Below are 10,007 nucleotides of genomic sequence, written 5' to 3'. Positions count from 1 at the left end.
TAGGCGGCTAATTTACTAATCTTACAGACGTTGTGGAAATGACCTTTTTTTAGAGGAGGGAGACCTCAGCCTCTACATCTGGGCGATGCATGCAGCCACTTTATTAATTATTTATAAATTACAAAAGAACTTACAAAGAAATATAGTAGTAAGTCTGAAGCCATCATCTAGGCAACATCTGTCGCTATTCCTATCCAGTTGATGAAGGGATGTTGATAGTTTGGGCCTAATATCAAGCAGACCTCGCAGTCAAGCCTAACATCTAAAACCTGAGGCCCCAACCAAGCCACTTGCTGAGTATGGGGCACACACCGGTCTGGCGCACACACAGAGGCCGGCGCCACCAACTGCCATCAATCCATCTTCAGAGCTGTACTGACGCATCAACCTTGCCTGGTCTAGCTTCCGTCGATGCCAGCACGACGCCAAACAACGTCACCATCCTGCGCTCGTCCATTAACACATGCCCAGCAGCGAGACCCCGCTCCTCCATGTCACTGAGACCCACCATTGTCAACGTGTGAGATGCAACACCGCTCCTCCGTCGCGAACACCACCTTCAGCCACTGGTCCCATCCCCTCCACCTGCAGATCCTCTGCAATCCCAACCGACAGCGCCGCTGCCGCCAAATCCAAAGAGGATTGAAGGTTTTCACCCGGCAGGAGATCGGGTGGGTAGATTGGGCCCTCAGCTGAGCCTTCATGAAGGAAAGAGACACCCATGGGCGATGCCGCCGTTGGGCTGGCCAGACCGGCCAAGGTTTCCCCCGGACCCAAGGTACACCACCAGGGCTCACCATCACCGGAGCCTGCAGCCGCAAACCACCATGACGACGAGAGAGGCAGTAGGAGAAAGGGGAACCTCCAGATCTGACGACACGACACCAACCCTCTGGAGGATCACCTGCCACCTGATCCATTCCCTGGCAGCCCACCCACCCCGCCGCGCCCGGGGCGAGGAGGCCAACCCAGGGGCCGCCACCCCGGATCCAGGACCCTCCGCCCCGAATTGGGCAGAGCAGAGCCAGCCTGTCGCCACGACCACCACTGAGTCACCGGCCAGCCGCTGCTCTCCAGATGGAGGCCGCCGTGGGCCAGATTGGCGTCGCCGCCATCGATCGGGGCATCATCCTCGAGATCGGGGATCCCGCGCTTCCTGAGCCCGGAGTGAGAGGGTGATGCCTCCACTGCCGCCGCCGCACGCGCGGGCTTAGCCTGGCGCCATCACATGTGTTCTGGCAATGACATTGAGTTGCACAAAATCTGATTTAAGGTTCTTCTCTCTGGCTACAACTTCGAGCAGACATAAGGTACCAGCACAACACAGCTAGTTGTACCATAAGCCTCAGCTGCAACAAATACTAGAAGAAAATGATTTTACAATATTCATCCTGTGAAACAAATAAACCTAGCGATTCACCATGTACACAAAGCTGACACCAAACTTAGAAAACTGCAACTTACCAGAGCCTTTGAGGATGGATATAGAGTACATGATCAAAGAGTTGGTCGTTGCTTGATTTCACAGGACAAACCACCCCAGAGAGACACCAGGTACCCACAGAAAGAGCACGCAGGTGCTAGCTCCCATCATTAGGTACCCACAGAAAGAGCACGCAGGTGCTAGCTCCCATCATTCTATTCTACTACAAACCAGAGCTGGTCTCTGGAGATGATATGGAACAACCATGGTACATGTCCTCAGAAGCCAGAACACAAACATTTGCCGTGGACAAACTTGCTTCCAACCATTTACAAGTGCATCCGTCGCTTGCCATTCCTAAACGACGTCTGGATTTTCCATTCCTTACATAGTAACCGGAGAATCATGGGTTGAGCGAACCCTTTTAACACCCCTACAATGAGAAGCTTCTGCAAAGACTATATGGACTGTGAATGTGTGCCTTTCCCCACCCTTTGCCAGTACAAAGATGGAGATGTCGCCGGCCTGCACTTGGTTGTCACATACAAAGTCCAACCAGTTACCCACAAGCATGCGCGTGTCTTTTTCTATGAAGAATCTCGGACGCCACTTCTCGGTCTTGCCCGGCATCTCAAGTGTGACAGCCCCATTTTCATGTGGAAAGTGTGCAGCTGCAGCTAATGTGGGTTCCTTTGAAATGATCTGGTTACATGTGGCAAGATGAGATGTCATTACAAAACACACGATAAAAGAAAAGTCAGGCTGAATGGAAAAGGCATTGTTTCAACTGTAAAGCAAGGAAAAAACATTTATCCAATTGTTCTGAAGGTTCATGGGAACTTGAAGATGACAAGATTTTCCTGAAGAAAACAGAAATGTACATCATATACCGCAAAAAACAGTTCAAGTTGATAGAAGTGAGCAGCTCAATTCAACATAAAAGAACAGAAATTTACCAGAAGAGGACTAGGTAGTTGAACATCACACCTCCTCATGGTAGCCACAAATACAGTAGTTTCAGGTTTAACTTTCTGGATAAGCGTGTTTACTCTCTCCATTTGTGCTCCAAATAGACAGCTCCTGAATATTACCCCATAATCCGCTTCTGGAGGTGCCGGATGATCATCTGACTCCGAAGATTCGTATTCTCGAGCACTGTCTTCTTCTGGATAAAATTTCATAGGTCAAAACTATAAGAAATTCCAGGTTTAACGCATATGTGCATGTAAGTTGACAATATAACCTGATTTCTCAGATGAAGAGGGTCTCAGTGCAACCTTTCCAGCAGTAGTCCTACAATGGCTAGAACTTCTCCTTTCAGACCTAGCAATTTTTTAAATTCCTGATAATTGTATGGTATCATGATGGAGCTCCTTAAAATATGAAAATAGTCTGTACTCATTTGTTCAGCATTACCTTCATTCAAGCCAATAAGTTCTTCCAGAAGGGGAATGATCATCGCTTCTGCAAACCCAATGATTTCAGGTTCAGCTTCTTTTACACATTCATCTATTTTTTTTCATCGTGTACTTCTACAAGTTCCCATTGCCCTGATAAGACTTGATGATCCTTTGAGAGAATATGAAGAGCATTTTCTGCTACCTCTGTCTCGCTTAGGCGTTCTTTCATGGAACTGCATAATACCCACAATAATAAGGATGGAAAAAGATCAAACACTATTAATATGTTGTATGCTGCGAGCAGAAACTACAGAGTGAAAAAGGTGGAGAAGACGACATACAGGAAGTATCCCAAATGTGGCAAACTTGAAATGTTGACGATGCAGGTCAGCAATCGCGGCAAATTGGGAATCATCCTTAGAAACGTGGCAGATCCTGGGCACTGGAGTAGTTAATTTCACGGTCTACAATTCGCCTTCCAGGGAGATCGAGGTGATCCATGTAAGCAATCTACAAAAAAACAGAGATGGAACAAGATACGTGCATATAAAAGTATAAACATTCTTGGGGGGAAAAGTGACATTGAAAAGGATGGCATATATAATTCCATAGACTACGTATTTAAACAAGAGCACTAGCCGAAGAAAGTATGTATACAATATGTAGTATGAACTGAACATAACAGCAGCATCCCCTGTATAATAAATGTGCATCAATAAAGAAATGCCAAGTTGCCAACAATAAAATCAGATTGCAATATTAACTGCTTATGAGTTCAATTGCAGCACACCATTTCCATAACTGTGGCATCAACAAAATCAAACAAACTGTAAGAACTAATAAGTTATAACTGCAAAGAAATGCCACTACATTAATAATGACAACATCAGAAAAAGAAATGCCAGCAGCAATATCAAAGACATGTCATCAGTGCACTATATGCAATAGGAGGGGAAATAGGAGAGCTGGAGAGGCCATACCGTGAGCAAAGGCAAGCACCCACCAACCAAGAAGTCTCTCATCTTTTCCACCCTAGACTTGTACTGAAATTTGTGAACCTCGTCCATCAGATGCTCCGTGATATGGCCAGCCCAATCCAGATCCTGCACCTTTGACATATCTCGGAAGGCCCACAGGTAGTCAAGGTCTATTGTATTCCCAGTAGTGGGGGTGAGCACTGCGGCAAGTGCAATAAGAAGGGACGTCCTGCTAACAAACTTATGGACACTGACACTGCCAAAAAAGTGCTACACTTCCTTTGGTGGCTAACAAACTGCAGTCTACCGCTACGCACAAACTGCAGCATAGAGGTATGAAAATTGATACCCTCTGCCCTATGTCTCATAGATATGATGAGGATGAAGGCCATTGTTTCCTCAAGTGCAAAACAGTGAGAGCCATTTGGAGGCAAGTTCAGCTTGAATATGTCAGGCTCCAACTACTTGCATGCTCAAGTAATTTAATTTTATGGAGGGCATTGTTAGTCTAAATGAGGAAGAAAAACTTGAAACATGCCTTCTCCTCTGGTTATGGTGGCATCAGAGGAACAAAGCTAATGCTGGAGATGCCATAGAGACAAATGATGAAATATCTTTCTCAATTAACCATGATCTTGCCAATGCTATGAATTTGATGCAGAAGAATAGAGGTGACATGAAGGATACAACGTTGAGATGGACACCACCCCGGCGGACATTTTGAAGATCAACACAGATGGTGCTTCCGACTGGAGACTCTCTCTGGAGGCTGGGGTTTCACCATTGAAAACCATGAAGGCGGGCTAATGGCCGCAGGGGCAGGAAACCTGGAATATGTATCTGATGCTCTTCATGCTGAAGTTTTGGCGATGTTACACGTTGTCAACACAGCAAACCAACTAGGATGTGGCCGAGTGATGTTTGAAACTGATTCAGTTTCACTAAAGCAAGCCGTCACTTCGGAAGACTACGATTTATCATTTTTTTTAGAAAAGGAGGATGACCCCCGGCCTCTGTATCTGGGCGATGCATACGGCCACTTTATTAATTATTTTCACAAGACCTTACAAAGTCATACAACAATAAAACTAAAGCCACCGTCTAAGCAAGAACTGTCGCTACACCTATCCAATTGATGAAGGGGCGCTGATAGCCTGGGCCTAATACCAAACAGACATTGCAGCCAGACCTAACATCTAAGACCTGAGGTCCCAAACAGGACGCATGCCGGGTATGGGCACCCACCAGTCGGGCGTGCTCCTCAACCACGGATGCCTGCCGGGTATGAGGCCGCCGCAGCTACTTGCCACCAATCCATCTTCAGAGCTGTACTGCTGCATCTACTTTGCACGGTCTAGCTACCGTCAACGCCACCACGATGCCAGACAACTTCCTCCTCCTGCGCGAGTCCATCTCCGCGCATCGGACGCCAAGTCTCCACTGCGCCATGCCGCCGAGACCCACCGTCGATGATACTGTTGATGCCACACCGCTCCACCTAAATGCCATCTCGCGTCGACTCCGAACTACCAGCAACTCCACCACGCTGAGCAGTCCTTGGCCGACGCCTTCAGGAAGGAATAGGACACCAAAGTGCCATCGTCGCCCAAACAGAGGAACAGAGGTTTTCGCATGCGCTCATGGCAGAGGTGGGGGGCGTATGATCCACACCGAAGCCTCCAGGAAAGGAATTGGCGCCGAGGGCGTCGACTTTGGTGCAGCCGCCACGCCGGCCTGGAGTTTCCCCGGGATCCATGCCCACCCGCCAGATCCATCCAAGCAGTATTGGCGTCGACCGTAGTCACCACTGTAGCCAGCATGAACCGGAGTAGATCGAGTCGGAGACAACGCCTCCCATGAAACTCCGGTCGGCCATCGAGGAGCCGCCGCAGCGCTGCCGCCTCCACGCCGCCCACGCAGCCGTGGAAGGCCCCCCATCTGCACCCGCGGGTGCCGCCCGCCAGGCAGGTCGCACCGCGCGCCACCGATCGAGGCTGCCGCCCCGAGATCCCCGCGCCGCCCGAGGCACCGGCGGTCAGATCTGAAACAGATCTACCACGACCATCATAGGAGCGCCCCGAACGGCCCCCCACGCCACCACCGAGGGAAGCAGCTCCTGCCGTCGCCCCTTGAGACTACGATTTATCTGCACTAGGTGCTGCGTTTAGGGAAATAAAGTTTCAGTTGAGAGCTAGCATGTCTGATTTATGTATTAGACACTGTCCGAGGTCTTGTAACCAAGCTGCGCACATGTTAGCCGCGCATGGCATGGTCTTGTGAAATCTGTATTAGACGTTGTAGCTGGTGAGTTGCCCAGTAATGCCATGTAATGTAACGCAACTGTGTTCCTTTCAAAAAAATAAAATAAGGAATGTCTTCGTGAAGGACTCCTTGTCCTCGTTATTCTTAAGCAAACTGACACAGTGGGGGATGGTTGCCCTTAGTCCGTTCTTTAAGTACAGATCTTGTAGTACTTTGATTTTGTCTGACTTCTGCCCATCTATACTTCTATATTACTATTAAACAATCAAATAAAAACTTCTTTAAGCACACCTCACAAAGCGTACACAGATCCAATACCACCGCACGATTAGGCCCACTAAAATCAATCTAACGGTTAGCCTTAACCTAAACCATTTTCTGTGTGCACTTAGCAATTTACATTGACTGACCGTACTCCACCATGGAGGAAAATATGAAACTCCACGCCTGAGCAATTAGGAAACTAATAATCACGGGTGCATCCTATTCTAGGAAACTAAATCAAAGTGCATCCATCCTATTAGGAAACTAATCTCAGACAAATCCATCCTATTAAAAAACTTATATCGGATACATCCATCCTATTAGGAAGCTAATCGCAAGCCGCCTGCCGCCATCATGCACGCTAGCCACGATGGGGAAGCGCGAGGAGCTTCGTCTTCCTCCGGGAACACACGTGCTATCGCCGCCATCGTCTTCTGTTTGGAGGCCAGGCGCTCTTCTGCTGCTACTGCGACGCCTCCATCCACGTTCAGGGCATGCTCTCCGGCAACCATCGGCATTCGCGTTGACTTCAGCTCCGTTCGCAGCACCCACGCCGACAAAGTGTCTGTTCAATGGGTGCACGTGCATTACATATTAAATAAGAATCGTGGGGCTTCAAGCAATCTAGAATTATAGATTTGGGATTATCTTAGGTTGCCGATTGCTGTACTGAAAATGTGTAATTATATATGGCACGTACATAAGAATGCAGCAATCTTGTCTTACAAAGTAGGATCAAGAGGGATACTGAAGAAGTCAAGATGCAGAGTCTATTTCCCATGATTACTTCTCATGTTCATGTCGGCTTCCTTGGGCTTTACTTCGTACCACCATATGCATTAAACTGGACCGTATCAAGAGGTAACGCCATCCCCTTGATTAGAATTGCCTTATTTGTGCTATTTGATCAGTGTGTGTTTTACGTATGACGTTGCTTTACCTGGAATTAAGGTGGGTTGCACCTGCCTAGGCACTATCTCCAGGGATAGGTTGGAAATCAGAATATATGATTCATTCTTAGAGAAAACTTTACACGCGTCACTTTAACATAATTGCATAGCAATCCAGTAAATTATGTAAGATTCAGTAGGAGGCAAGATATTGAATATGCACTACTATTTCAGTTACATGATTCTATACATATAAAACGGGTCACACATTGTTTAAGGCCTTATTTGCACCGCCTCTCTTTCTTTATCTGCGCGCCTCTTTCTTCCAATAATAATAATGAACAACTTTTTCCGGATCAGGTATTACACAGTTACAAATGTATACTGAAGCTACTTCTTACAACAAGGAAAAAGAGGATGAATGCTTTCTATCTTCACCAGTTTTGTAGCATGTTGCAAATTGTTGGCTCTTTCTTATTTGAGAATTCATCATTTTTTTGTAATTTAGAAGCTGACCTGAAATCTTGATAAGGTTAAGCTTGACAAATACTCTAGAATAGTTTTCCTTCCATCTTTATTTTTCTTCATAACTCATTTCAGTTTCTATACGTACAAAGCGTCTTACATCATTGTAAGTTAGTATGGTTGCCAACGCATAAACACATACAAAACCGGATAAATATTTTCTATCATGATAATTATTGGATTTCTTTTAGCCCTTTTACATTTCAATTAGTTCTTGTAAATCATCTTTATTTCATATAGAAGTCGTTGTAGTCACATATCATCTTCTATTTCCTATTATCCATAGTAGGTAGCTATATAATTTTGGCAGTCCACACAACCAAAAATATATATATAATTTGATCCAAATTAGTACAAATATATATTTTGCTATGCAGATTAGTAGAATAAAATAAGATTCGAGAATTAAGCAACTTGAACAATATAATTGCACCGTAAGGCAGTTTATACTTTTTTTCCCTGGCTACACTCGAAGAGAAGACTATACTACATGCTTATATTACTGCATTAATAAATAATTGCTTATTTTATTTAAATGAGAATATTTTCCTGCTATTACTCTATGCAGCAACATAACCACTATTGTGTCTCGCTTTTGAAAATACAATTTGAGCGACATCAAACATTGTGTATCCATTTGATTTATATTTTTTAAAATGCTTATTTTTTTATATTATGTGAATTCACCTGTTTTATGTTTGAAACGTGTGTTGCGCGTGCATGCTTACTAGTGCAGTACAAAAGGTCTTCCCCTTGTAGGTACACCTAAAATTTTCTAAACAAGGGGCTTGGTGAAAACAATTGTCTTGTCAATATTAATTCTGAAATGTGGGTTAATTTTTTCCATGATCCACTCAGTCAATGGCTCATGGATGGAGAATGCCCCGATACGATTGAAATGCTCGAATCCATACTTTGCAACATACTACCTCTGTCCTGGTTTATTGGTCTATTGTATTTCATGCCAAATTTTGACTGTAGATTTAACTAACAAAATGTTCTTGCATGTCACCAAAAAATTATATCATTAAAAATTATGTTTAAATATGAATCTAACGATATAATTTTTGTTGACATGCACTAACATTTTGATAGTTAAATCCTTGATCAAAATTTGGCACAAATTACAAAGGGGACCAATAAACCAGGACGAAGGTAGTACCCCTGCTACCAGGGTGTCAGACCACGCATGACCCATCGCCCCTGGGCCAGAGAGAGGGTTGGTCTGCCTTTAGCGGTTTGAGCTCCCGAATATCCCGCGGGCCCAATGGCTACATTAATTGTTGGGGAAAGTTAAGACGTCTGAAACGGGAAAACCCTACGTCGCTCACTGTGTCGTAATGTCATCGTTTCGCACAGGGTTGCTCGGGCGAACGACGCAGTGGACCTCGCCCAATTTCTAGCGAAGCTTATTGTTTCTGTACACTATTTCTACTGGTTTTGGGAACCTTCTAGAAGGTTCCTGGACCAGGTTTTCCCTTGTTGGTTTGGTTTCTATTTCTGGATTTTTCCGGCTTTTCTGTTTTATTGTTCCTTATTTTTTTCCTATTTCTTTTTATTATTTTTTTGTTACTCTTTTGCTTTTTCCTAATTTCGAAGAGTTCATAAAAATGTTTGGAATTTCAATTTTTGCTAAAATTTTGTTCACTTTTTAAAAAAAGTTTGGATTCAAAACTTTAGTTCCCTTTATTGAATTTTTTTATAAATTTCAATATTTTGTTCATGTTTTTACAATATTTTTCAGTTCTTGTTCACATTTTCCAAAAATGTTCGCAAATTCGAAATTCGTTCATGTTTTCAAAAACTGTCCATGCTATTATATAGAATTAGGAATCTTATTCACCTTTTCAAAAGTTGTCCATTTTTTCAACTTTTTCATGTTTTGAAAAATTGTTCAGAATTTCAATATTTTGGTCAGGCTTTTCAAAATAGTTCACTTGTACAAAGAACAAATAGAAATTTTGAAGATTTTAAACTCTTTAAAAAATTGTGCACGTTTTTTGTGTAGAATTTCAGAATTTTGCTCACCTTTTCCAAATTTGGTTCACTTCTTTAAAAAATGTTCGGCATTTCTATATTTTGTTCATGTTTTTTAAAAAATGGTTCAAATTTTCTAAATTTGTTCATGTTTTTCATATAGAAATTCGGAATTTTGTTCACGTTTTCGAAAAAGTGTTCCAAAATTCAAAAAAAGGAATTTAATAAATCACTTTTTAAAAAAATTCCACATACCCGATTGTTTGCGTTTGTCAAAAAATTCAGAATT

General features: G+C 43.8%; 1 pseudogene; it reads right to left on the bottom strand.

The window, feature by feature from the left end:
* Positions 1–1,780: 1,780 nt before the first annotated feature.
* LOC147988749 (uncharacterized) lies at positions 1,781–8,932 on the bottom strand (annotated as a pseudogene).
* Positions 8,933–10,007: the final 1,075 nt, after the last annotated feature.

This window comes from Triticum urartu, chromosome 1A (assembly GCF_056163025.1).
Source record: "Triticum urartu cultivar PI428250 chromosome 1A, HENAU_Tu73, whole genome shotgun sequence".
Classification (NCBI taxonomy): domain Eukaryota; kingdom Viridiplantae; phylum Streptophyta; class Magnoliopsida; order Poales; family Poaceae; genus Triticum; species Triticum urartu.
This window is presented reverse-complemented; position numbering and strand designations above follow the sequence as displayed.